The 25,519-nt window shown below is 39.5% G+C and overlaps 1 long non-coding RNA gene across 1 annotated transcript; it reads right to left on the bottom strand.

Moving 5' to 3' along the window:
- Positions 1–4,379: 4,379 nt before the first annotated feature.
- Positions 4,380–25,452, bottom strand: LOC138685411 (uncharacterized). The gene is made up of 3 exons (XR_011324653.1): positions 24,946–25,452; positions 10,375–10,556; positions 4,380–4,518 (listed from the first exon to the last, which is right to left on the bottom strand). It is a non-coding gene; the product is annotated as an uncharacterized lncRNA (long non-coding RNA).
- Positions 25,453–25,519: the final 67 nt, after the last annotated feature.

The raw sequence follows: 25,519 nt of genomic DNA, 5'->3' as shown, positions 1-25,519 counted from the left end.
TGAGGAGGGGGAGTGATAGAATGGCTTTGGTTGGCACCTGGCATCCAGCCAGGGTCAACCCATCACAGTCATGCTGTTCAATTGTAATTTACCATTTCACATATTAACAGAGGATTAAAAATGAGGAGAAAGACAGGAAACCAGCAACTGGAACAGCAGCTTTGTGTGAAGATGTGCTTCAGAGTCATCCATATAGATTGTTTAACTGCTAACAAAATTTACAGCAATTAGAAAGCAAGAATCAATTACAGTGTTATAACTTCAATGATCTTCTATGGAAAACACAAGACCATATGGGCACCTTCACATAGCACGCACACAAACTTTTCCTTTCCACAGGGAAGGTGAAAGACTGAGAAAGGGAAAATGCACTTTGAAAGTACTCACTCCATTCACTTGCTCCTTAAGTGATAAGACTTGTATCGCTCTTGCAGATAAGTTTAAAAATAAAAAATTGGGATACAGATTTGGAGTCAGTCCACAGCCAATTTTTACTTTCTCACCAACATATCTTCCACATATGAATAAATTAGCAAGTCCTTTCAAAGTACTAATGAAAAAACCCTCACTTCCTCCACTTTCATAATCACAGGAGATATATTAATAATTTTTAATTCCAACTGAGTAGAGAACCCAATCTGCAGCTTCACAGCCCTTGCTTGTATTCACAAGGTACTGTTTGTGTATTCAGATCAGAAATCTAATTGCCATCTGTATGCACTGATTAGTTAGTGATCAAATAAAGCGCAAAATATATTCAAGTATGCAAATCAACTATTTGCCCAAATACTGAAGGCTCAATTAAGCATGGCCACCTGAAATGTGTTCTTTATGTTCTACAATTTGGATGGCTTTGGCATTAGTTTTCACCATCTCAGGGAATCATCATTCAAGTCACTATTAGAAAGTTATTACGTTGATCTTGGACAAATACTGCACTACTTTTGATGGAACTTAACAAGGACTGTTATTAGCAAAATAAGATATTTTAGCCAGTTTAGGTTTCTTATATTTGTTGGTTCGCATGCAATAATCTGAAGAGGGATGGGATGAGTTAGTCTTGAACTACATCCTATTCACAGAGACAGAAAACTGCAGCAGAGAGAAATTCAGCAAATAAGCAAAACTGGGAAAGATACAAATACTGAAGTCAACAATACTGGCCTACATGTACACCTTTACTTTTAGGCCTCTTGTAAAGTCAAAGTTATAGATTAATAAAATAATTGCTTCCCTGTACATTCATGCTATAAATAGCAGGAAAATCTCACTGCTGAAACCACATGAAGGTTTAGTGATGTGGGAAAGCGTGTCTGTGGAAGCTGAGAGGGACTAAAACCAGACTTAGAGTCAGTTCTCTGCTTTATGGCCTTTACATCACCAAGATAACAATTTTTTCCAAGGATTTCTAAAAAACTTCTGACTTAGCCCCCTTTTTGAGAATGGAAAATATCCACAGGAATGAAAGGTGACTGTGTATCAACAGAAGTCACGCGTGGCACCCTCCTTGCCAGGACTTAAGTACAGCCAGCAGAGAAAGCATCTAAAGTCAGAGCTATATACATCCTTGAACTTTCCTGCTCCTTCAAACCAAGCAAAGCTTCATTCTACCACAAAGTGGATATTCAGGTAAAAACAAAACTTTATGCACAGAAACACAGCATTTGATCCATTATTTTTTCCCTTTTCCTCCTTTGGCGCTAGTACTAACATGAAGCCAGAAATTCTTCAGTGGGTTTTCTTTTTTTTTTTTTTTTTTTACCTCCATCTGTTGTTTTGAGAAATTCTATACAAAGCAATATAATATTTTACATGATCACAAATGAAATTAACGGAAGGCCAACACAATGTGAAATGCATGTTTACAAAGCATGCTAATTAAACATTGACAACTAATATTGATTTTGATGTAAAAGAAGTAAACAGCAAGGCTGAAAACAGTCTAAGTTCCTTAATGGTAGCACAGCCACAGAGCTCAAGACAATCCATCTTTTTTTTTTTTTTTTTTTTTAAATAAGCGCATACTTGTTTGTACAGTTGCCTCCTTTTAGTCTAACACATTTTTAGCAAGAAGGAGGCAGTTTTAAGCAGATGTCATATTTATAACCTACAGATCTTCATATTTTTTGTTATTAATAACTTTATTACAGGGAAAAAGCAAACTATTCCTCTGAATGAATGATGCCTTCCCTGGTGTGCTGGGTCTGGCTGGGGTGGAGTTAATCCTGTATATGGTGCTGTATTTTGGACTTGTGATTAAACCAGTGTTGTTAACACACCAGTGTTTTGGCTTACACAGAATTGTGGTTTCCTTTTCGCCACTCTGCCCACCTCAGTGATTAGGCCAGAGGTGTGCCAGAAGTTGGGAAGCAACACAGTTGGGACAGCAGACCCAAACTGACCAGAGGGACATTCTTTATGACACAACATAGTGCTCAGCAATAAAAGCTCACGGAAAGGCAGAGGAAGGGGTTTATGGTTATGGCTTTCATTTTGTCAAGTAACCATTAGGCATGCTGAGGCCCTGCTTTCCAAGAAGTGGCTAGACATCTGCCTGCCAATGACAAATAGAATAAATTCCTTATTTTGCTCTGCTTGCACACACAGCTTTGCTGCTTCACCTCAACCCAGGAGTTCTCAGCTTTTGCTCTTCCGATTCTCTCCCCCATCCCACTGTGGGGGAGCAAGCTAGAGGCTGGGTGGATGCTTAGCTGCTGGCTAGGGTCAGCCCATTACACCTGGTCACACTCAAATACACCGTTTTCACAATTACACTCCCTGTGTTTCTTTTTACATTTGGGAATTTTGAATAAAGAAGACAGATTGTGACATTTCTACTCCTTTTTATCTAACACACTCATTGCAGTTTAAAGGGCATGGATGAAGATACAATTTAGAATCTAAAAAAATTAGATAAATATCTCAAGAAACCATGAAACATTCATACTACCTACTCTCAGCTACTTAACAAACAGTCAACACTGTAAAGTCATCTTACCCAACAACTGATTAAGATAGCTGCTGAAAATTGTCTAGTGCAGATAGTATGAATAACTCCGAAGTGTATAGTGCTTTATACACTATGAAACCTTTGGAATTTAACAGAATTATTAATAAACAACTGAGAGGAAATAAATGTAGATATGTGAAAAGTTACAAAACTTTGGTCTCTGAAGACCTTCAAGTCTCTTCAGAAAATTATGTAAGCAAATAATTAGGAAAAATATTTTTTTAAAAAGTCATCTTTCTTTTAGCTATTCCCTGCCCTGACTTCAACTGGTGTGAAAAAAAAGTAACTGAATTCCAAGATGTACATATGAATGGTGAATAAACAATTCAGAGGATTTAACCTCTGTAGCTTTAAACAACAATTTAAATAATCCTGTTATTGTCAAAATGCACTGTTGTTATTCAGATGAGCATTAGAAAGTATTAAGTTGACTTTGTATGCAAGAAATTCATCACTTTGTAACATAAGAATCTGGTAACTTTTTCACTGAGACTGGACTTTTCACCAAGGGACCAGTACAAAAGTTTGCCTCTCCTGTGAGAGGGAGCAGCAAACACAGGGGGAGAAGCTTCTGATGGGCTGAAGTACACGAGCACGTTACATGACAGTTTTCACCATCAGCCTACTTGTGTTATGCAATTCACAAGAAGTATGATTTTCTTCTGTCCTTGCCAGTCTGAAAAGGACAAATAACCCACGTATTCTAATTCAAACCTCACATTTTAATCCACAAAATGGAGAAAAGTTTAAAGAACTCTATGAATTTCTTAAGTGCTATTAATACATTATTACCTCAAAAAAACCACTAACAACAGAACATCTTGTTTGATAGAAAAGACTACCACAAATTTTAATGCAAAGCATAATAATAATAAACTCCAATTGGTCTGTTGTACTACCAGAAAATAGGTCGACTTCAACAGTACAAATATATGGCCCCAGTCTGGGGCCAAAAACCCTTTAGCTTCTTACACAGCTACATGCTAGGAGTTCTGGGGAGTCACTACTAGTGAGAACAATATGTTATCCAATTCATAGTCAGGGGCTGACAACAGAGAAGAACAGATCTTCTATTATTCCAATGAAGGGCAAGACCTCCTGTCTACATGCTACACTAACATGAAAATCACATTTTGTGTGTGCCAGAACACAAAGTTTTAACTGGAGATCACTATTATGAAATACAGAACTCATACCACATATGTGAAATGTCAGTGCATACATAACCTGAATGCTATAAAAGTAGACAACAGAGAAATGCCTCAAAAATATGTGTACTGTTTCCAATTCATCTGGAAACTACATATATATTTGCCATCTCAAAGGTAGTATCACAAGGGCAAGTGAACCCACTTACTTTCTGGTGGAAGCTGAAGAAGTTTGAAGGGATACACTGAGATATACAGCAGTCCTGAATATATTCAATATTAGAAAGTAATTTACTCTCTCATGGCTATCTGGAGCTGTTGGCTGGAACAACACTGAACATTTTTTCATTCTCGCTTGCTCTGAAAAATAAAGGCTACATTTAACTGTGGTAGGAATGAGCTTCCACAATCAGTACTTCAGGTCACTTTGAAATATCCCCTCAAGGCAAACCTCTTGCAGAATAGTATCTTTGAATAAAATTTTCTACCACTTCTGGCAGACTATGAAATTAGAATCACAGATTAATACAGATTGAAAAGCTCTCAGGAGACTGAGTTTAAACCATGTATGATTAGCTGATGTTCTCTGCTCAAGTTTTTAATATCTTCAAAGATGGAGATTACACAACCTCTCTGGGTAACCAGTTCTAATGTCTGACCATCCTCAATGTAAAATAGTTTTCCTACTATTTAATTGGATTTACTTCATTGCAGCGTCTCTCTGATGCCTCTTGTGCACCCACCAGAAAAGGTCTGGCTTCATCTCATCTGTAACTACCCATCAGACAGTTTAGGACAGCAGTACAATCTTCCCTTGGCTTTCTTTTATTCAGGCTAAACAAATCCATCTCTCTCAGCCTCTCCTTGTATATCATATTGTCCTGGTTTCAGCTGGGATAGAGTTAACTGTCTTCCTAGTAGCTGGTACAGTGCTATGTTTTGAGTTCAGTATGTGAAGAATGTTGATAACACACTGATGTTTTCAGTTGTTGCTCAGTAGTGTTTAGACTATATGTCGTGGTTTAACCCCAGCCAGCAACTAAGCACCACGCAGCCGCTCACTCACTCCCCCCCATCCAGTGGGATGGGGGATAAAATCAGGAAAAGAAGTAAAACTCCTGGGTTGAGATAAGAACGATTTAATAGAACAGAAAAGAAGAAACTAATAATGATAATGATAACACTAATAAAATGACAACAGTAGTAATAAAAGGATTGGAATGTACAAATGATGTGCAGGGCAATTGCTCACCACCCGCCGACCGACACCCAGCCAGTCCCCGAGCGGCGAATCCCTGCCCTCCACTTCCCAGTTCCTAAACTAGATGGGACGTCACATGGTATGGAATACACTGTTGGCCAGTTTGGGTCAGGTGCCCTGGCTGGGCATGAGAAGCTGAAAAATCCTTGACTCTAGTCTAAACACTACCGAGCAACAACTGAAAACATCAGTGTTATCAACATTCTTCACATACTGAACTCAAAACATAGCACTGTACCAGCTACTAGGAAGACAGTTAACTCTATCCCAGCTGAAACCAGGACAGTATAGTCAAGGATTTTTCAGCTTCTCGTGCCCAGCCAGCGAGAAAGCTGGAGGGGCACAAGAAGTTGGCACAGGACACAGCCAGGGCACCTGACCCAAACCGGCCAATAGTGTATTCCATACCATGTGACGTCACATCTAGTATAGGAACTGGGAAGTGGGGGCAGGGAATCGCCGCTCGGGGACTGGCTGGGTGTCGGTCAGCAGGTGGTGATCAATTGCCCTGCATATCATTTGTACATTTCAATCATTTTATTACTACTGTTGTCATTTTATTAGTGTTATCATTATTAGTTTCTTCTTTTCTGTTCTATTAAATCGTTCTTATCTCAACCCATGGGTTTTGCTACTTTCTCCCGATTTTCTCCCCTATCCCACTGGATGGGGGGAGTGAGTGAGCGGCTGCGTGGTGCTTAGTTGCTGGCTGGGGTTAAACCACAACACATATGTTCTAGCATCTCGATGGTCTTTCTCTGGACTCACTCCAGTATATCAATATATTTCTTGTACTGGGGAGCCCAAAACTGAACATAGTATTTCAGATGCAGTCTCTCAAACGCCAAATAGAGGGAAATAATCACCTCCCTCAACCTGCTCTCTATGTTCTTGCTATTACAGCCTAGCATGTAGCAGGCCTTCTTTCCTGAGAGGATACACTGCTTTCACATGTTCAGCTTGTCTATGGGGACACCTAGATCAATTTCTGCAAAGCTTCAGGTCTCCGGACTGCACTGTTGTAGCTACAACACTATCTCATACTTGAGTACTTCACACCATTGTACCTCTTCACAGCAAACCAGGCTAGTTCTGTTTATTGCTCTACTCTAGCATAAAATGGAAGCACAAAAGGCAAATTGAACCTTTTAATTAGCCAAGGAAGAACCTGGATTTTCAACCAAGGCCAAGAAAACACTAGCAAAAAGCATGGTTACTATGTATCACCTCATAAATTCTGGATGCTGTTCACACTGATAGGAAGCTAGGCAAAGATTGCTATGGGTCAACTCTCAAATGCTGAAAGGTTACATCAACCTGAGAAACCTTGTAGCATCACCTTACAGCCATAAAACAAGCATACTTTTTTGACTCAGTCTTCACTGGCAAGTGCTCCAGCCACACCGCCCAACTCGCAGAAGGCAAAGGCAAGGACTGGGAGAATGAAGAACTGCCCACTGTAGGAAAAAGCTCAGGTACAAGACCATCTAAGGAACCTGAAGGTGCACAAGTCCATGGGACCCAACTAGATGGATCCACATGTCCCGAGGGTACTGGCAGATGAAGTGGCTAAGCCAGCATCCATTATATTTGAGAAGTCGTGGCAGTCTGGTGAAATTCCCACTGACTGGAAAAGGGGAAACATAACCTCCCTTTTTAAAAAGGGAAAAAAAGGAAGACCCGGGGAGCTACAGACCAGTCAGTCTCACCTCTGTGCCTGGGCAAGATCAGGGAGCAGATCCTCCTGGAAACTATGCTAGGGCACATGGAAAATAAGGAGGTGATCAGTGACAGCCAACATGGCTTCACTAAGGGCAAATCATACCTGACAACTTTGGTGGCCTTCTACAACAGGGTTACAGCACTGGCGGATAAGGGAAGAGAAACTGACATCATCTACCCGGACTTGTGCAAAGAGTTTGACACTGTCCCACATGACATCGTTGTCTCTAAATTGGAGAGACATGGATTTGACAGATGGACCACTTGGTGGATAAGGAATTGGCTGGATGGTTGCACTGAAAGAGTTGCGGTCAATGGCTCCATGTCCAAGTGGAGAGCAGTGATGAATGGTGTTCCTCAGGGGTCGGTATTGGGACTGGCGCTGTTTAACATCTTTGTCGGCGACACGGACAGTGGGATCAAGTGCACCCTCAGCAAATTTGCCAATGACATCAAGCTGTGTGGTGTGGTTGACATGCTGGAGGGAAGGGATGCCATCAAGAGAGACCTTGACAGGCTTGAGAGGTGGGCCCGTGCGAACCTCATGAAGTTCAACAGGGCCAAGTGTAAGGTCCTGCACATGGGTTGGGGCAATCCCAAGGACAAATACAGGCAGGGCGATGAGTGGATTGAAAGCAGCCCTGTGGAGAAGGACTTGGGGGTATTAGTGGATGAAAAACTGAACACAAGCCAGCAATATGCACTCACAGCCCAGAAAGCCAACTGTAACCTGGGCTGCATGAAAAGAATTGTGGCTAGCAGGTCAAGGGAGGTGATTCTGGCCCTCTGCTCCGCTCTCATGAGACTCCACCTGGAGTGCTGCATTCAGCTCTGGGGCCCCCAACATAAGGACATGGACCTGCTCAAGTGGTTCCAGAGGAGGGCCACAAAGATGATCAGGGGACTGGAGCACCTCCCCTATGATGATAGGCTGAGAAAATTGAGGTTGTTTAGCCTGGAGAAGAGAAGGCTCCAGGGAGACCTTATAGCAGCCTTCCAGTACCTAAAGGGGGCCTACAGGAAAGATGGGGAGGGACTCTTTAACTGAGTGTACCAATAGGACAACAGGTAATGGTTTTAAACTGAAAGAGGGTAGATCTAGATTAGATATTAGGAAGAAATTATTTACTGTGAGGGTGGTGAGGTACAGGAACAGGTTGCCCAGAGAGGTTGTGGATGCTCCATCCCTGGATGTGTTCAAGGCCAGGTTGGATGGAGCTTTGAGCAACCTGGTCTAGTGGAAGGTGTCCCTGCCCATGGCAGGGGCATTGGAACTAGATGATCTTTAAGGTCCCTTCCAACTCAAACCATTCTGTGATTTACTTCCTCTTTTCATTCTTCTGGTCTTTGGATATGGGATGTACAGAAAGTAGTATTTCTTACTCTTCATTTGGCTCAGAAAAATAATTTCTTTCATGCTATTAAGTGTCTGACCACTAAATTAAGTCACATTATTCTGTGGAGGAAAGGGTTGGATGTAGTACTTCATTATGAGCAGACACCAAATATTGGTTTCACTCGGTTTGCACTGCTTATCTCAATATAAATATAAACATATCTGCAGGCAGATGTTGGAACGATATATAATATAATATACTGGAAATTTTGGTTTAGAAAATAAATACAAGGTGCAAAGTATTTGATACTGTAATTTCCTGATGTAGCTAATCAGGAGTAGAATGATCATACCAGCCTGGTATCAAAAGCGAATGCCTAATTCTCTAGTCTTTTACAGCCTGTGTCTGTAAACAATGGGAATGAAACACTACCATTTAGTAGGATATGTTTCCTATTCTTAGCAAAGACAGAGATATGTCAAATGTCCCAAGGAGAGTTTCCCAAGATCTTGATCTCTATTCGTTCCAGCCATTAGTCTTGAAACTGATTTTTAGTGCTAAAACACAACTTTTTGTGACCATAATTGCGCTTCCATGAAGACTTAGTAAAATGATCCTAAGACAGCACTGGGGAATAATCACAAGAATAAGCTATGGACACATCAACTATTGAAAGACAGCAGAATGGTCACATGGTGCCAACACCTACTTCTTACCTCTTCTTCTAGTAATGCATTTAAAAAGGAAAAACACATCACTTTCTTAATTGCTATTTTATACATAAGTGTGTAAGTTAATATAAGTTCTGCATTAACTATCACATGTTACAGAATCACAGACAGGATGGTAGAAAACCCCTGCATTGAATACTCTGAAATATATTACAGACTGGTGATATATACATGAGGATTTGAGAAGTCAAGTTCCCAGAGAAAATTCAACAGTATGCATATATAGAATCATAGAACATTCTGAGTTGGACTCAATGATCCTTGTGGGTCCCTTCCAACTCCTGAATCCACACAGGGCAACCTAAAAGTTAAACCATATATCTAAGAGCACTGTCCAAACACTTCTTAACACCAACAGGCTTGGGGCCATGACCACTGCCCTGGGGATCTTGTTCCAGTGCTTGACCACCCTCTCAGTGAAGAACTTTTTCCTAATAGCCAGCCTGAACTTCCCCTAATGCAGCTTTAAGCCATTTCCTCGCCTATCATTTTTACAAACACACACACTACATAATTTTTTATATTATAAAGCACCTACTTAATGCTGGTTGTTTCTGTTTCAATATCTGCTTTAGCTAACAGGGTTCTACAGATAATCACACTTCAAGGAAGTTAAATACTAATAATCTTTATGGCTTTCTTGTTACTTTCACCTTCTGTTAACTTGCTTATCTATTTCAGAACACTGTAAATATGTATTTCTATTCCAACAGCAAGTTAATGAGATTACAGCAGTGGTTAAGGCACTCATTTCTATGGTGTTGATTTAATAAAAAGAATCCATTTTAAGAACTGCAGCACTGAAAAGATAACGTAAAACATTTATTTGTGCAGACACTGCAGTACTGCCAGCCTGACACAGACAGTTACCCTTATGGAGGGAGGTATAGATTCAGGAACCCTATTCACAGCCTCATTAGAATAACAGCAGAACAAGACCGAGTGAAACAGAGGAATATGGAAAGGGATAATGGGGCAGCATCTGAGTTGTGGTACTCCAGACTGCTGAGTCAGGAGAGTCATCAGAGTCCTAACCCACACAGAACTGTGGGTCAGCAGGCAGCACAGGGAATAATGGAAGTAGAAGTCACAGCTGATAGCTCTTGGGACACGGCATGTTAAGAAGTGACACAGTTAGATAAATCTCTCCAATAATCGTATTTACCTATGAGACTGAGGAAGTGAAACTGGAAATAGCGCCTTCTGTCAGTTCTTACTCTGTACATATTTGTAGGTGCATCAGTCTCTGAAATCTATTCCCACTTCACAGGAAGGAAACTGAAGATGAAGGTTTGAGTTGCCACTCTAAACTTAAGATTTTCTTCTTGAAATAAGTACAGTACAGACCTAGGATAGGAAAGAACAAGTCAATTTTAGCTATGTCTGAAATTCAGATATTAAGCATGACACAATATAAGAAACACTGTCACAAAGCTCATTTGCTGATCATAGAAACTGGGTAAAATCAAATTTGTAGGACCGGGGGGGGGGGGGGGGGGGGGCGGGGAGGGAACCCCACAAGACCAGAATCAAAAATAAAAACCTTGGGAGTTTACTTTGGTTGTTGGTTTGTTTTGTTTTTCTTCTGGTTGATCAAGCAAGGCTTTTAAAACAGAGAAATTTGTGAAAAAGTAAACTTTTGCTGCAGAAGTGGAGTACTGAAAAGCAATCAAACCAGAATGGCTGATTGCCAATGCAAGCATTTTTTAACCTTTTCTGTAAAATTCCTATAACCAAAGTACAAGTCATATCAGCCAGAAAGAGTTAACAATTTCAGTCTTGCTTAAACACCTAGAGTACAACAAATCCTCCACAAAAGAGGTGCTTCCATCATTTAATTATTCCTAGCCTGAAAATGCATTCTAGTTTGAACATGGACATTGAGTTAAATGTGGAAAAAGCATTATATAACACACAAGCATCCTGCCTGCTTTAGCTCTCCAGTTAGGTAACTGTTTTCAGGAAAGCTAACACAAAAGCACAAGAATAATAAAACCTTTTTGTTGACATTTCCACAGCTACCCATTGGAATCTCCCTTTAAACTGCTGCATTCTTACACAGTGCAGTAGATTATAATTGAAGAAAAAGTACTGGAAAATAAGATTAAGATACCATACCGTTATTCCCTGATATTAAGTTATATTTCAATGTAACTGATTCACTGGCAGAACAGTTACACAGAAATCTATTTAGTGAGCACCTCTATCCTACATACAGTATATCCATTTTCATCCCTGCTACTACACAAGTGGGGCATATATCACACTAGATAAGAGTTTAAAGAAGCAATATGGTATAAGATTAAGGTTTAAATTAACCCTTAAAAATTTAAGGACAAATACATGTCCCTCTGGTGCAGTTTATTCGGCTCAATACCTTCTATTCATGTATTTTGTGTCCAACTTCCTGTTGTGTACAAAGAGCCCGCTTGGCTCTTGCTGTGAGATATACTTAAAGTTAGCATCCTGACAAGCAGATTTTAAAAGTTCAGATCACATATATACCCATCAATTTTGGTGAAGTTAACTGTGATTTTATATTCTACCTACAGATTTTTACAGTAAAATTTTTGCTCACACTTACCATATTGCTCAACTATGCTGCACTGAGAGATTTCTAAGCATTCACTATCCTCCCCACAGACCTACAGGGCTTGACAGATTAAAATATGATGCAAGAAGCAGCCATGCACCCTCATAAGTACTATTACATCGAATGGTTCTTCTGGTATTAAAATAATGGGTACTGAGTTGTCATGGTTTAACCCTAGCCAGCAACTAAGCACCACACAGCCGCTCACTCACTCCCCCACCCACCCACAGGGATGGGGGAGAAAATCGGGAAAAGAAGCAAAACCCATGGGTTGAGATAAGAACGGTTTAATAGAACAGAAAAGAAGAAACTAATAATGATAACACTAATAAAATGACAACAGCAATAATGAAAGGATTGGAATGTACAAATGATGTGCAGGGCAATTGCTCACCACCTGCCGACCGACACCCAGCCAGTCCCCAAGCGGTGATTCCCCACCTCTACCTCCCAGTTCCTATCATAGATGGGATGTCCCATGGTATGGAATACACCGTTGGCCAGTTTGGGTCAGGCGCCCTATGCCAACTTCTTGTGCCCCTCCAGCTTTCTTGCTGGCTGGGCATGAGAAGCTGAAAAATCCTTGACTATAGTCTAAACACTACTGAGCAACAACTGAAAACATCAGCATTATCAACATTCTTCACATACTGAACTCAAAACATAGCACTCTACCAGCTACTAGGAAGACAGTTAACTCTATCCCAGCTGAAACTAGGACATGAGTATGCCCCCCTTTATCTTGGTAACTGCAACCTGGAAAATGTAGGTATTTGCCACCACCACCACCCAGAACCTCTTAGGCAAAAAAATGAAGCCTGTTGAAATACTGTCTGAATAAATTTTAACTAAAATATTTTCTCTCACAAATAACTGTGAAACAATTTGTAAAATACTGCTTAAAAACATTTTAATTGTTGTATTTCAATTCTATAAAATGCCTTTTTTACAATTAATATGCATGTCAGATGAAGCTACTGTAATTCAAGCTTATAACTTTAGGCAATTATAATTATGTATATAAAGTAGGTATATATTCTATAATCAAAAATTACCATTTGTGTTTAAGACTGTACTGTGTTAATTACATACACATATATATATGTCACTCCTGTATCTTCAAGCTTTTTTCACTCAAAACATGTGTTTCTTCTATGACTATATACTATTTTATTAATTATTTTAATAATAATAATTAAAAAATAATAAGTCCTCTATCATTAGTTTACTTTTTAGATTGGGAAAGGAGTATCATGGGGCCAGTATGAGCTGACACGGATCAGTCAGAAGCAAGAGGATCCCTGGGGAATGACAGCAATTCTGCACTGTCCTCTCCTGTGCTGCCTGCTTTGCTGGAGGACTTCTCTCCTTCTCACAGCAGGAATACAGCTGAATGTCTCCATAATACCCAAGATACCATGCTGGGACACCTCAGTCCTCCTTTAGCTACTGGTCAGCTACTGAGAATTAGCTGACATTTGATAAAATTATATACTGTTCAAGTCCTCTTGTAAGAACCTTACTTTTGATCCTTCTTGGTTTATAGTTCCATTAATCTACAGTAAATTAATTCCATAGTAAACCATTAGTTAGTCTTTGTGTTTAAAAAGATGCAAAAGTCCTCAGGACTAGAAATTGGGGATAAGAGATAGAGGCTCTCCGCAGGCTTTAAATCATGATTTCCAGAAGTGTCACCCAAACAGCTATGTATAGACACTCTTTAAGGTCAAATTTTGTTATTCAGTCCCCACTAATGTCCTACTCAAATGATCCTCCATGAACAAAATTTTGTGAATTTCTCTTGCAAATTAACTCTTTAACACAATCAAGCTATTATAATGCTTTATATCCCTCCATGGGATTTTAGCACACCACGTGACTATTGCTAAGTACCTGCAGTGCAGAAAAGTAAGATTGCTCATACTACTTTCAACGGTGGTAACTGAAATGTTATAAATAGTTCATTAAATAGCTTTTAATCAGATTAAAACTATTCAGCAAAGGAATGTCTTTTGTCCATAAGTCACTGACTCATATATATTAATTGTTCTCCTTCCTGAAATAATATCAGGTAAAAATTGCACTTAATTCTCGGACAAAACCCTCAAAGAGTGAGGTGAAGATAAATCACTTACAAACATTGTTTATAAAACCAGTCCCAGTGAGGCTTCTTTGTTTATTGAAATGCTGTTAGAAAATGTATTACTAACTTTAATTTGATAGACTGTACTTACCCAAAATAAATCTAAGCCATTGCTGGATCACCAGAATTCATTAAGCTAACTTACTACATGGGAAGACTTTCTTAATTGCCTCCACAGTAATTTATTTAAAATGAAAGTGAAAAGAAATCACAAATTAATCATCCCTTTCAACTATTTATTTCCCAACTTAGCAGGACTGCTATCTTGAAGATTTTGTTCCTACAAACATACAACATAAGACTGCTCAATGTCAGAAGTCCACTGAGAATCCAATTTAGTACCACATTTTGGTTAGTGATACAGCTGCTGCCCTGACATTTTCAGTCTTCAGAATGGTTACAAGAATCAAATTGAACTGGCAAGGACTAAGTTGTGAAGTCAAAATTTGAGTCATCTCTCATGACTAATCAGTATTCAAGTACTAAGCTTGTATTCAAACCCCTTTATCTTTCTTCTTTACAATTACTGAAAACTACTACAACAATCTGTAGTTTTATGCTTCAATGAACCAAAAGCATTTGTAGGGATATTTCACTTGGCAAGCAATGGAGACCTTTTTAGATTTTTATCATCTTGTTAGACTCTCTTCCTAGTCCCCAGAGGTGGTAATTCAATAACTGCAGGATTAATCCAGAAAAAAAAGCTAAAACCCACTTGAGTTTTTTAATGAATTTAAGGAAGGCTAACCAGGCAAGCCAGAGGGTGTGCAACTTACCAATGACTTATCAAGTTTTCATGATGCAGTAGTTCTTGCTATTCTAGTGAGGCACTATATCCACACTTTAGGAAAGAGCTATACTTAGATTTACAGCAAACAGACCAGATGCTGGTCTTTGTCTTCGTATTTATTTTTCCAACCTCTGTTGCAAATCAAAAAAAATCTTCCCTTTCCAAGATGGTTAGAAAAAAAAGGTGATCAAAGCACTACAGATTGATGGGATATTCTTCTAATTAGGGAAGGAAAACATAATGCACTGTATACTTGGCTTTCAAGTGAGATGGCATTAAGCTTAAGATTTAACTTTGCAGTCTTTAAAAGGGTCAACACTGATAAAAAGAAAAATGTTAGGAAAATGAGAAAGTATCAGCCATTTGTCCCAACATCCAAATAAAACAATGAATGTCTCCATTTTTATCTGCATGTCACCTGATATCTCTTGAGCATGAGATGGCTGCACCAGCTGCTCACCAGGGACACAGGTGGCTGCCAAGTCTGCAGTCAACCCTGGCTGCCGTGGGATATAACTGGGACTGTTGAAGGGGCCATATCCTGTCTGGGCAGGCAGAAATCTCTCTCCCTTCAATCTATTTGGCTCCATCAAGAAAGTATGTTTTAATGCATATAAAGCGATAAATTTGCCCTACCCTCAAGGGTTCACTTCCTTGCCTGCAATGCACTGGAGAAATAGCCAGGCCAGGCCTACCTGGAAATCATGGCTTTGTGGCCATTTCCCTGGATGTGCTTCCCCGCACTGCCTCCCTGCCCCTGCCCAGCTGGCTACCTCTGTTGCTCCCCACTTGCTGCATGACCCAGAGGATACTTTTGACTATGCAGAATCACACTCAGAACAGAAGAATGAGAATTATTAAAATCCCTTTAACAATGTTCAAACAAAAGAGCAAAATTAACCCAAGTCTATACAGATTCAAAACCAAGCATGTCTGAATGAAATTCTCCCACAGCTATAATACCAGCCTTAAAGAAGAGTGCACTTCCACCCTTTGCTTTGCTGATAAGCATACTATTTCTGCTTCATCGCCCACCTACCACATGGCAAAGAAGAGTTCACAGGTTATAGCTAGGGCACTGGGGTGGCAGGCTCCAGCCTAATATACCCCTCTTTATAAAAAGAAAGAGACAGTCCTCTGGTAATTCAAGCTCAGCCCTGAGCCCTACCCAGCACTGTTTAAAGCAGACTGCCTGTACAATGAGCAAGGGCAGAGTGTAAGCTGGCAGGCCTGCTGTGGAAAATGAGTTCCTGAAAGCTCTTGAAGCTGGGCTTAGGTAAGCACCTCTTGCCACAGCAGTTAGCTTCCCATTTTAATTGCACACATTTCACCATAACATTGGCTCCAAATTACAATAAATTTTTAAGGCAAATAACATCTCAGCTATTTAATTGCTAGGGCCAGCCAGTCTGCACTTTAAATATGGACCACATTTCAGGTAATGCATATTCTTCCCAACACTGGATCACAAAGGTACACAATAACAAACTCCTAAGCACTCATTAGTGCTCATTTCCTTCTGCAGTCTACAAATGTGAAATCTAACTCAGTAGCACTTTATACTCTCTTTGCATTCATTTTGGCTGGGAATAAATGGTGGTGGTAACTGAAAAAATCCTCTCTTCTCATCATCGAAATGAAGTACATTGGCTTAAGAAACATACTCCAAACACATCTGCAATTCTCCTCAGCTCAAACTATACATCATTTAATTTCACTACGTTTTCAGTCATCTCAAAATACTTAAGTGTAAATAACTCAATGAGACAAACTCTCTGTGTTTTGAGCACAGAAAATATTAAAATTGTTGTTGTATGTTCACAGTCAACCTAATGAAGCATGTCTGGTGTTGGCTCTAGCCTGGTAGCAAGGTTACTACAACTTTTTTAACCACCCCAAAGAGAAATTCTGTTCAAGTGAAAAGGAAGGATAAGCATCTCAACGACAAAATAAAAATGTTATGTATCTGTACATAGCAACCTGTCAATAAAGAGAAGTGCTCTACTCCAGAGCAAATGGCAGCACACCACAAACAACTAGAACTAGTTGTTTCTCTTAGCGAAGCCAGAGTGTGTACCAATCTCAGCCACACATTCACATCTGTTCATCAATATGACACCTATATTCCCCAGAAATGACCACACAAAGACAAAAACCCATAGTTAAGGCAGTACATTTACACACTGGTAACTTAACACAGACATCTAGAAGAAGCTGACAGGCTCAAAGTATAAAAAGCTACAATGTAGCTTTCACACAGTTTTAGCTTGAACATCTTCTACATACATACTTATTTCAGACAGTATGTTCCCTTAAGAATTACTTCTATCTATTTAACAAAAGTTGTTTAAAGAAACAGTACAGTAATGTTGTTCATTTTAACTGAAACTTAAACGTAGATGTTAAATTAGATGTTAATGCTTTTACATCTAATATTAAGTAAGGACTACTTTCCCTCAAATTCTACCACATTGTGTTTTTATACTCTTTGGATACTCAGCTATGTTAACGCACTATAGATGCGGTATACATGGCTAACCTGGTAATTAAAATGCATTTAAAAAAAAGAGAAAAATTGAAATGCCAAATTTTTTTGTAAAAGCAGAATGTACTACTTGACTCCTTTTTAAAGGATGACCTTTTCAATGATCTCTAGGATGAAGGGCTTCAAATTGAATAAACTCTCAACCTCCCAAGGAAAAACTGAGATACAAGTTTTCCTCTTTAGAAGGTAACATGTAACACTTGCCATGATTGGGATTTTCAAAAGAAATTGCCTCTCCAGCTCTCTGAACACAGAATGCTAACCGCATCATTAAAAAACTGCTTTATAAAAACACGACCTATAAAGTTTCTACTTCCTGGGAAAATTAGAAGACCAGTGCAGAATCCTCATGAACCAAAACAAGCCAAACCTTAAGACCTAAAGATTTGGTAGTATCCTTTTGAAACTAGGATTAAGTTTTGCCAACAGAAAAAGGGTGAAGTAAGCTGTCATTATGTTTTAAATTACTCCCAATACAATAAATATTTGAGTAATTAATGGAACTTTGTTTCTTTGTGCAACAGTTCCTGACATCATCTAAATTTTTCAAAACAGTGTAATTTAATTGTCTAGGCAACTCTACTAGGGCTGCCATGTATGGTCTTACATAGGAGGCTGACAGTATTGGTTTGTAAGAAGAAAACTAGAAGCTGTTAACAGGATTTCTCCCCTCCCCCTGACAAGCTGTAGATGCAAGTTCAAGGTCCGTAACTACAGTAAATATACAAGGCTCAGCTGTGCTCACTGTGGCATTAATTTTGCATCAGTATAATTCCACACTCACTCAAACAGAGCTCCTCCTGGTTTACACCATCTAAAACCACCACTAGGACCACAGAATAATAGTGGAACTATACAGTCTTTGTTTACAGTCTTAAAAAAAGCTTCAGCTTAATCGAACAGTCAACATTTATTTGAAATTAGGTTAAAATATAATTCTAAGTCCAAAAATCACATAAAGTATAAACGACTATAAGCCCAGCATTGATTTGCTTGACTGACACTTAATTTACATATGCATAATCTATTTTCCTATAACCCCTTAATTTCCAAATATGCTCAAATTCTGATTCATAAAACGATTACATTAATTTCAGTGAAAGAAAACCTATATGAGCCCTAATGCATTTTGCCTTTTCCTTGGCTCCAGATTTTCAATCAGCGTAATAATTGTGTACGACGCATTCCTACTGCACTTTTTTCTTTCTAAATAGCAATATCAGTTCTTACAACTGAACAGCAAATAGCCCAGAATAAGGAAGGGATTCCAGTGGAAAAACAATCATTGAGTCACAGAAATAAAAGCCAAGGGTCCTTATCTGTCATCCAGTTAGTTTCCTTGCCCTTCAGCAAGGGAACCTTTTCCAACATATTGATTATAAACATCCAGTGGGTATCTTCTTCATTAGCAGCTCCATACTTTAAGTGCATTCTATTTTAATTTAAAATATTTGTAAAGTCTTCAATATTGATTAATATTTACTGTCTGATCTGAAAATGTTCGTATATGCAAATGCACATCCTAACCAAAGCCTGTAGAAGGCTTCATAATCAAGAAAAATCCAACAAGCAAACAGATACTAAAATACACAGTAAAGGTTAAAATGGACAGAAGTAAAATGGATCAAAAATGTAATAGCTCAGGCATTGGTCTTCTAGTTAGACACTGCATACATAGGCAAATTGGAATGAGACAAAGATGGAAATTTCCTAGGCACCACCACTCAGGATCAGAGGACTAAAATACCGGGTCAATGACACAGCATTGGTATACTGGTTGTAGATGGGACTGAAAAAGATGACAACCATGGCTCCCCATGGTAACACAAGAGGAAATCAAGAGCACAGTCCTATTCCTCACTTTTTCCCCTAAATCTGTTTTCCTGCATACTAATCCTCCCATTCCCAACAGGCAGCTGGATCCGACCCTCCTAGCTTATAAGAGCTGCAAGACTTCAGAAAAGCTCAGCACCTTGAGCAGCATGTATGGATACAGTGACAATGTGGGGGTGAATTTTGCACACGCAGCAGAAGGGAAGACAGGACAGTCACTCCTCTTGCATAAAAGCCTGCTGTTAGAACAAAGTCTAAAGCAACAAAAAAAAGTTAACCTTCCACCAAAACTTTACACAATAAAAATAGTTATGTCTTCTTGCAAGGATTTTACTTTACACCAGACCTTAACAGCATGTGGCACATAAACAACAAAATCTGAGCAAGGCTGAGGCCAGCCACTGATGCAAAACAGACCCCCTATTTCTGTGCACAGGTTAGTCATGGACACAGACCTCATGCTTGAGGTGCAAATTTGACATTGGTTTTACATTGCTGACCTTCCCACAAAGAACACCGGAAATCTATGGATATAAAGCACTATAGGGGCAAGGTATAATTTCAATAGTATTATAATCATAGGAGTAACAGTCACAACTGATTCACACCAATGTGATTGGAAAATCAGTCCTTTTAAGTTGCACAGTAAAACAAAAGTGGAAGGCATCGTATATGGAACAGAAACAATATAAGGTTGGGATGATTCAACAACATTTTTGAGTTATAATCACCACTGTGGAGAAAGGCAGTAACCAGATCCTCCAAAAAATAAGTGCAAAAATCTATGTAGGATAGAAATACCTGGACTCCTGAATGGTACTTTTTTCTTTGTTTCTCCTTTTATTTGAATTTTGCAAGTCCTCCTACCCTCATGCTAGATTCCTCTACCAACAAACTCACTGATGAATTCATGAAGGATGCATAAACAAATTAACTGGACGATTTACAGAAATTTGCAAAGTAGATTCTGCAAAACAGCATTACTTCTACTTATGAGCACTTTGTCCACCTCCCATAATCAAACAGTTTGATCAAAGAAATAAGAACAATTAAAGTGAATAAATGTTTATCTCAATGTTTGTGCCCTTAAACCAGGCTGCACCCAATATTGCCTGAATTTCTTCCTGAAAAGCTGACCACTTACCCCACTTTCTGAGGATAATTAAATATTAAAAAGAAAAAAAGCCAATGGGAAAATAAGATTTGAATGACCTGGATTTGAGAAGTTTTCTCAGCTGAGAATACTTAATGTCGAGCTATTATACACACTGGCAAGTGGGACTGGCAATGAGGACAGAGAAAATCAGTAATGGCACAGTCACCATCTCAAAAGCCAATTCTCAGCTCCCTAAAACTGTCAAGACTTCTTTCTTCAGTCTCGCTCAGAATAGGCATTGCTCCTAACCACATCTTTCTGCATTTTCAAATTTTGATTTAGCACTTGATTTATTAGCTCCACTGCCAGCCTTCTTCACTCGTAATTCACCTCCTACTGACAAGACTGAAGAAAAAAGTTTTAAAAAGTGCTAGACACTTACTGGTGTTTAGGATATTCAGCTGAGATACAGAAGAATCAGGCTTGAGAAACAGGTCCTACAGTTATTTCATTATTTGCAAAGGAAGATAGCTCTGCCAGGAGAGACTTCATGGTCAACAGAGATATTTATCATGATCTAGCTAAGGCAACTCCTTGCACATCTTGGTTATTCCTGCAAACCCAGCTATTACTATGTGTAATTTTCTCTGCTTCTCACAAACTTCAAAGTCTACCTTGGGGCTCAGAAAAGATGACTTCTGAATGTTAGCTACAGCAACGCTGCTTATTTACCCCCGCATTGGCTTAAACAGGACCAGATTTCATCCCAAGATTGCAATTCTCACTTGCTTTGCTTACATTTAATAATTATTACCAGTGCAACTATATCAGCAAACACCACCTCTGCAAGGTCTTAAACAATATCCTCAGACTTACCCTGAAATAATTTTTCCCAACAAGTCTTTCTAAGAAAACGCGTTCAGCTCCATCTGCTGCCAGATTTAGATTATTTCTCTCTGAGGCTGAGAACTGCACAATACAAAGGGATTTGTTTTCCATTTGTTAAACATCTTATATGCATGCAAAAGGCAAAAGTCCCAACTGCTCCTGTGTAAATACCTATCAAAGTGAAAGGCATCCCTCCTCCCCACAGGTCAGTTAACACATCTCATTACTGCCCTTAGCAGCAGCAGCACCCATCCTTGGAAGACCTGTCTTCAACTCAGAAGTAATTTTTTGTATTTTGCCCTTGTTTCCTATGATAATTATAAACATAGAGGCCAAAGGGCACTGAAGCTAGGCTAATGAGACTCAATTAACTATTTCAAACAGCTATGCAAAAGTCATTGGGGGGGGGGGGGGGGGGGAAGCACCAGTCTACTAAATATTAACATGCTCTCTCACTCTGACCCTGTAATACTATGAAAATCCACCCACTAATTACACTGTTATAAGTTACAAGTAATTTTAGAAATGGGTGTTTTGCACCTGATGAGAAACAAACTCTCTTAATAAAGGAATATCTTCATTTCAAGAAAACATCTTACAATGAGTTTACAGGTTCCTAAATGTATATTTGTTATTGCTTCATCCTTTAGTATGCATTGTTTGGGCTCATGAAATACTTCTAATGAATAGCCAGAACAATAAAGAGATATGTAAAATGCCATTAAAATATGTTTAAACATAAGCATTTACAATTATAGAATTCTAAATCAGAGTTTCTGAAAAAAATCTTGCAACATAAACAAAGCATACACTTGCATAAAAATATTTTAATCACCTGTCTGGGGTGACCTGTGTAACTAATATATGGCTTACCTGTGTCTATGAAGCAATAAGAATTGGTATCAATAAAACCTTTGGGGACAACAAAACAAAACAAACAAACAAAACAAACCCACAAAACCAAAGACCACTTTATACCCTATTCCTTTTTTTAGGCCTGATTCTGATACTATTTTTACAAGTGTATTTTCTTTTATCTTAATGAAGCAAAGGTAGACTTACACTGGACTAATTCAAGACAGAGCAGGAACTGTGTGCCTATAGACAGAACTCTCTATGTGCTTTGGTGGGGTTTTGTTCATCTAAGCACAAGTACAAAATGTTTTAATAGCATGGTAGTTTAGTGGAAAAATAAAGCATTCTGAAACACTTTGGCTGTCAGTCACCTACCTTTTGCTGTTTGTTACACTTCTATTCCCTCTGAGCCAGTCATCAGAGGAGACACTGATTCTTCTAACACTCTCTCCTCTTGAACAAGATAAATTGACCCATCTACATAGTATACAGAGAGGGCAAATCCAGGAGAAACACACTTTTTCCTCTTGCTATGCTGTACAGAATTTTTAAGGCAAATCAGTCTGTGATATATCTATTTTCCCAAAATAGGAGGGGATTTTGTTTCTTTGTTTGGGGTTTGTTTATTTATTTTAATTAAAATAAAAAGTAAAACTGCATGGTTTACAACCAGCTTTCCAAAAGTCCTTTGCTGCCCTCATGTGTTTCACAGGAAAACTAATTCTTGAAGTCTACATACAAAATAAAGTAACTTCTCCAAGCGAGACAACAGCTTCTCCTGTTATGAACAGGACATAGTCCACAGACATAACAAAAAAACAACTGAAAGTTTCTCTCTTTGTTCTAGTGAAGCTAAGTTGACTGGTTTAGAATTTAATGACTATATATTAAAACTAAGAAACTGTATTCAGTTTGAGATAATCATAATTTCCAAGCAATAGATTTCAAAGCTAGCAGGCCAATTTAGTGAAAGTTGATGATGTTTGGCTGATGGAAAATCTGAAACGCTTTGTTTGAAAACTTACTTTGCATTAAAGCTAATTTCAGCATCTGCCTGCTGCTTATACTGACTGGAAAAGCCACTTCTTTTCTGTTCCATATACTACACTGTACAGAATAAAATCACATGACTGTTGCATTAAGGCTTCTGTTACTCACAGGATCAGTACATCCAAGGCTATGGTTCCCATATCAAGCTTTCCTTTGACACTCCTGCCAGCCACTGCCCTGCACTTTTCCCAAGGGTCTCAGTGCCCAGAGTGACAGTTTGATGGATTTTGCCTCAGAATTTGGCTGCTGAGGTTCAGACTATCCTTAAAAAGGATCACTTCTTATGTTACTGTCTTCATCTTATCCAGTCCCTATGCTGATCCTAGACCTCATTATGTCAATAAGAGTTTGTAATAAGTTATAATAGCATCTCATGCCAATCCTGGGTTTATGATGATGAAACAAACATAAACAAATGTCAGAATAAACAATACAATCTGCCCTGTTAACAAGCTCTTTCATACTCTGGCTATAAGCCATAAATAGCCCTCCTGTACCAAAACTTGTGACAGTTCAGCTGATCCCCCCCAACGGCCATCTCACAGGGGGGGGAAGGCAAAGGCAGAGCTGGATCATGGTCTGCACGTGTTTGCTCAACCCTGGACATGAGCTATTTGGTGGGATCAGATCATAAACTTTTATTTATACTGTCAGGAGGTTCCTGAACTGCCATGATTATCGTTAATCTACCTGCCACCATATGCCTTTAAACTGCCTCAACTTCTCAGTAACAACAGTATGTTAAATTCTCTCTTCACTACAGAAATATGTAGAACTCCAGGCTATACAGCAGAATAATGAATTTTTCTTTCCGTCATTAAGAAAAGGTACCTGCATGGTAAGCGTTCTGCAAATAAACACAAGTATTCCCGTATCAGTGGGGTGGATTGGAAGGAACAGTTGTCATCTCATGACTGAAGTACTGGGTTTTGTTCTCCCTTCCCGACAGATGACAACTCTGGTACTCTAGTCTCACTATAAAAAGTGAGTGGTTTTTTACAATTGCTGCCTAATTGTTCATTTAAAAAAAACTAGCAAATGCAGCATAAGGACAGCCAACACAAAAATACTTTTGCCATTGTAGTCACAGAAAAGAGCAAAAGGCCATTTTATGTAGAGAGGGAAGAGGGGGTTAAATGCTTGGGTAATGCAGAGGACTCTGTAGTACTGCTGATTAAAATTGTTTAAATCCTTCCGCAGTCACCAGTGAGGAGATGCCAGGCATCAGTCAAGCACTCAAATTGCTGAAGCTACCTGAACCCACCTTAAACAGGAGTTACCATCCTAGAGAGGAACGCTACTTCTCAGAAGTCAGCAAGCCCAGGCAGTTGAATCAAGGTGACAGGAGAGAGAGCCACAGCCCACCAGTGGGGCCACCCTGACCTACCCTCCACCCACCTCAGCTGTTAGTTTAATCCTTTGTCTTTTACTTGCCAGCTCTGTATACACCTACTGATCTAGAAATTAAAAATACACGAATCTCTTCCATTTCATAGAGTATAATTTCACTTTCAAGCTCATATTAGCAGATAAAATGCTGCATGCCTCAAAAAACCATGCACTGGCGCTATTTTGCACTGAACCCCTTTAGGAAGCGGACACTCCGACACAAAGTTTGCTGTTACAGAACACAGTGATGGTAGCAAAACTTTGCAGCCTGTAACTTAAAATTTCAGTGTGAGGAAAGCCTCATGCTTCCCAAACAGAGCACGGCAAGGTTTGCTACTGGTGCCATAGGATGGGACACCTGTGCTTTCACATTGTGGTAACAAGCTGGTGAGGGGGAAAGCAACAGAGACAACTGAAACATACAGTAGGTTTAAACATACAAATATTCTACTTACAAACACTGAGCGTGTAAAACCACCTGACTATGGATATTAACAAAAAGGACTGTTAACTCATACCTGTATAAGGGGAAGTTTTAGATGCCAAACACAAACCTGCTTGCTCGATTATCAGCACATGACTAGTCTCAAAAGAAACGAATGAGCTAGGATAAGCACACAGAGGTTTCTTTCAAGTATCTTCTTCCAGCACAACTTAACCGCACTGGACACCAGAGGCTGTGGACACTGGCTGTGCAGCTCGCAATAGCTCTTCTCTCCCCACCAATGCCTTCCCATGCTAAACCCCATGAACTGTTATTTCTGCTGCCCCAAGGAAGCAGCCATGCCTTCCCTTTTCTACTCGCAGCCCAGTTTGCAGCTGCCAACTAACTTTCCTCTCAGCGAAGGCCTGGCATTAACTTTTAACCTCGTAGTTAACCGAGCGCTCAGCACCTCTTCTCCCCTCGTTTACAGCCCTGCGCGACCCGCGGCCCATCTCCCACACCGAAAAACACCGCCTGAAACACGGGCTTTTTCCAGGCGCTGCCGGGCACCCCAAAACACAGCAAAAACGGCCCCAGGACATCCGGAGGCAGCGGCAGACCCGACATCACCCGCCGGCGAGAGCGCGCCCGGCCCCGGAGGGGCGGCGCGGGAGGCACTGCTGCTGGGCGGCCACCACTTCATG

The sequence above is a fragment of the Haliaeetus albicilla genome, chromosome 1 (assembly GCF_947461875.1).
Source record: "Haliaeetus albicilla chromosome 1, bHalAlb1.1, whole genome shotgun sequence".
Taxonomy (NCBI): domain Eukaryota; kingdom Metazoa; phylum Chordata; class Aves; order Accipitriformes; family Accipitridae; genus Haliaeetus; species Haliaeetus albicilla.
The sequence above is the reverse complement of the archived record's forward strand: the minus strand, read 5'-3'. Positions and strand labels throughout refer to the sequence as shown.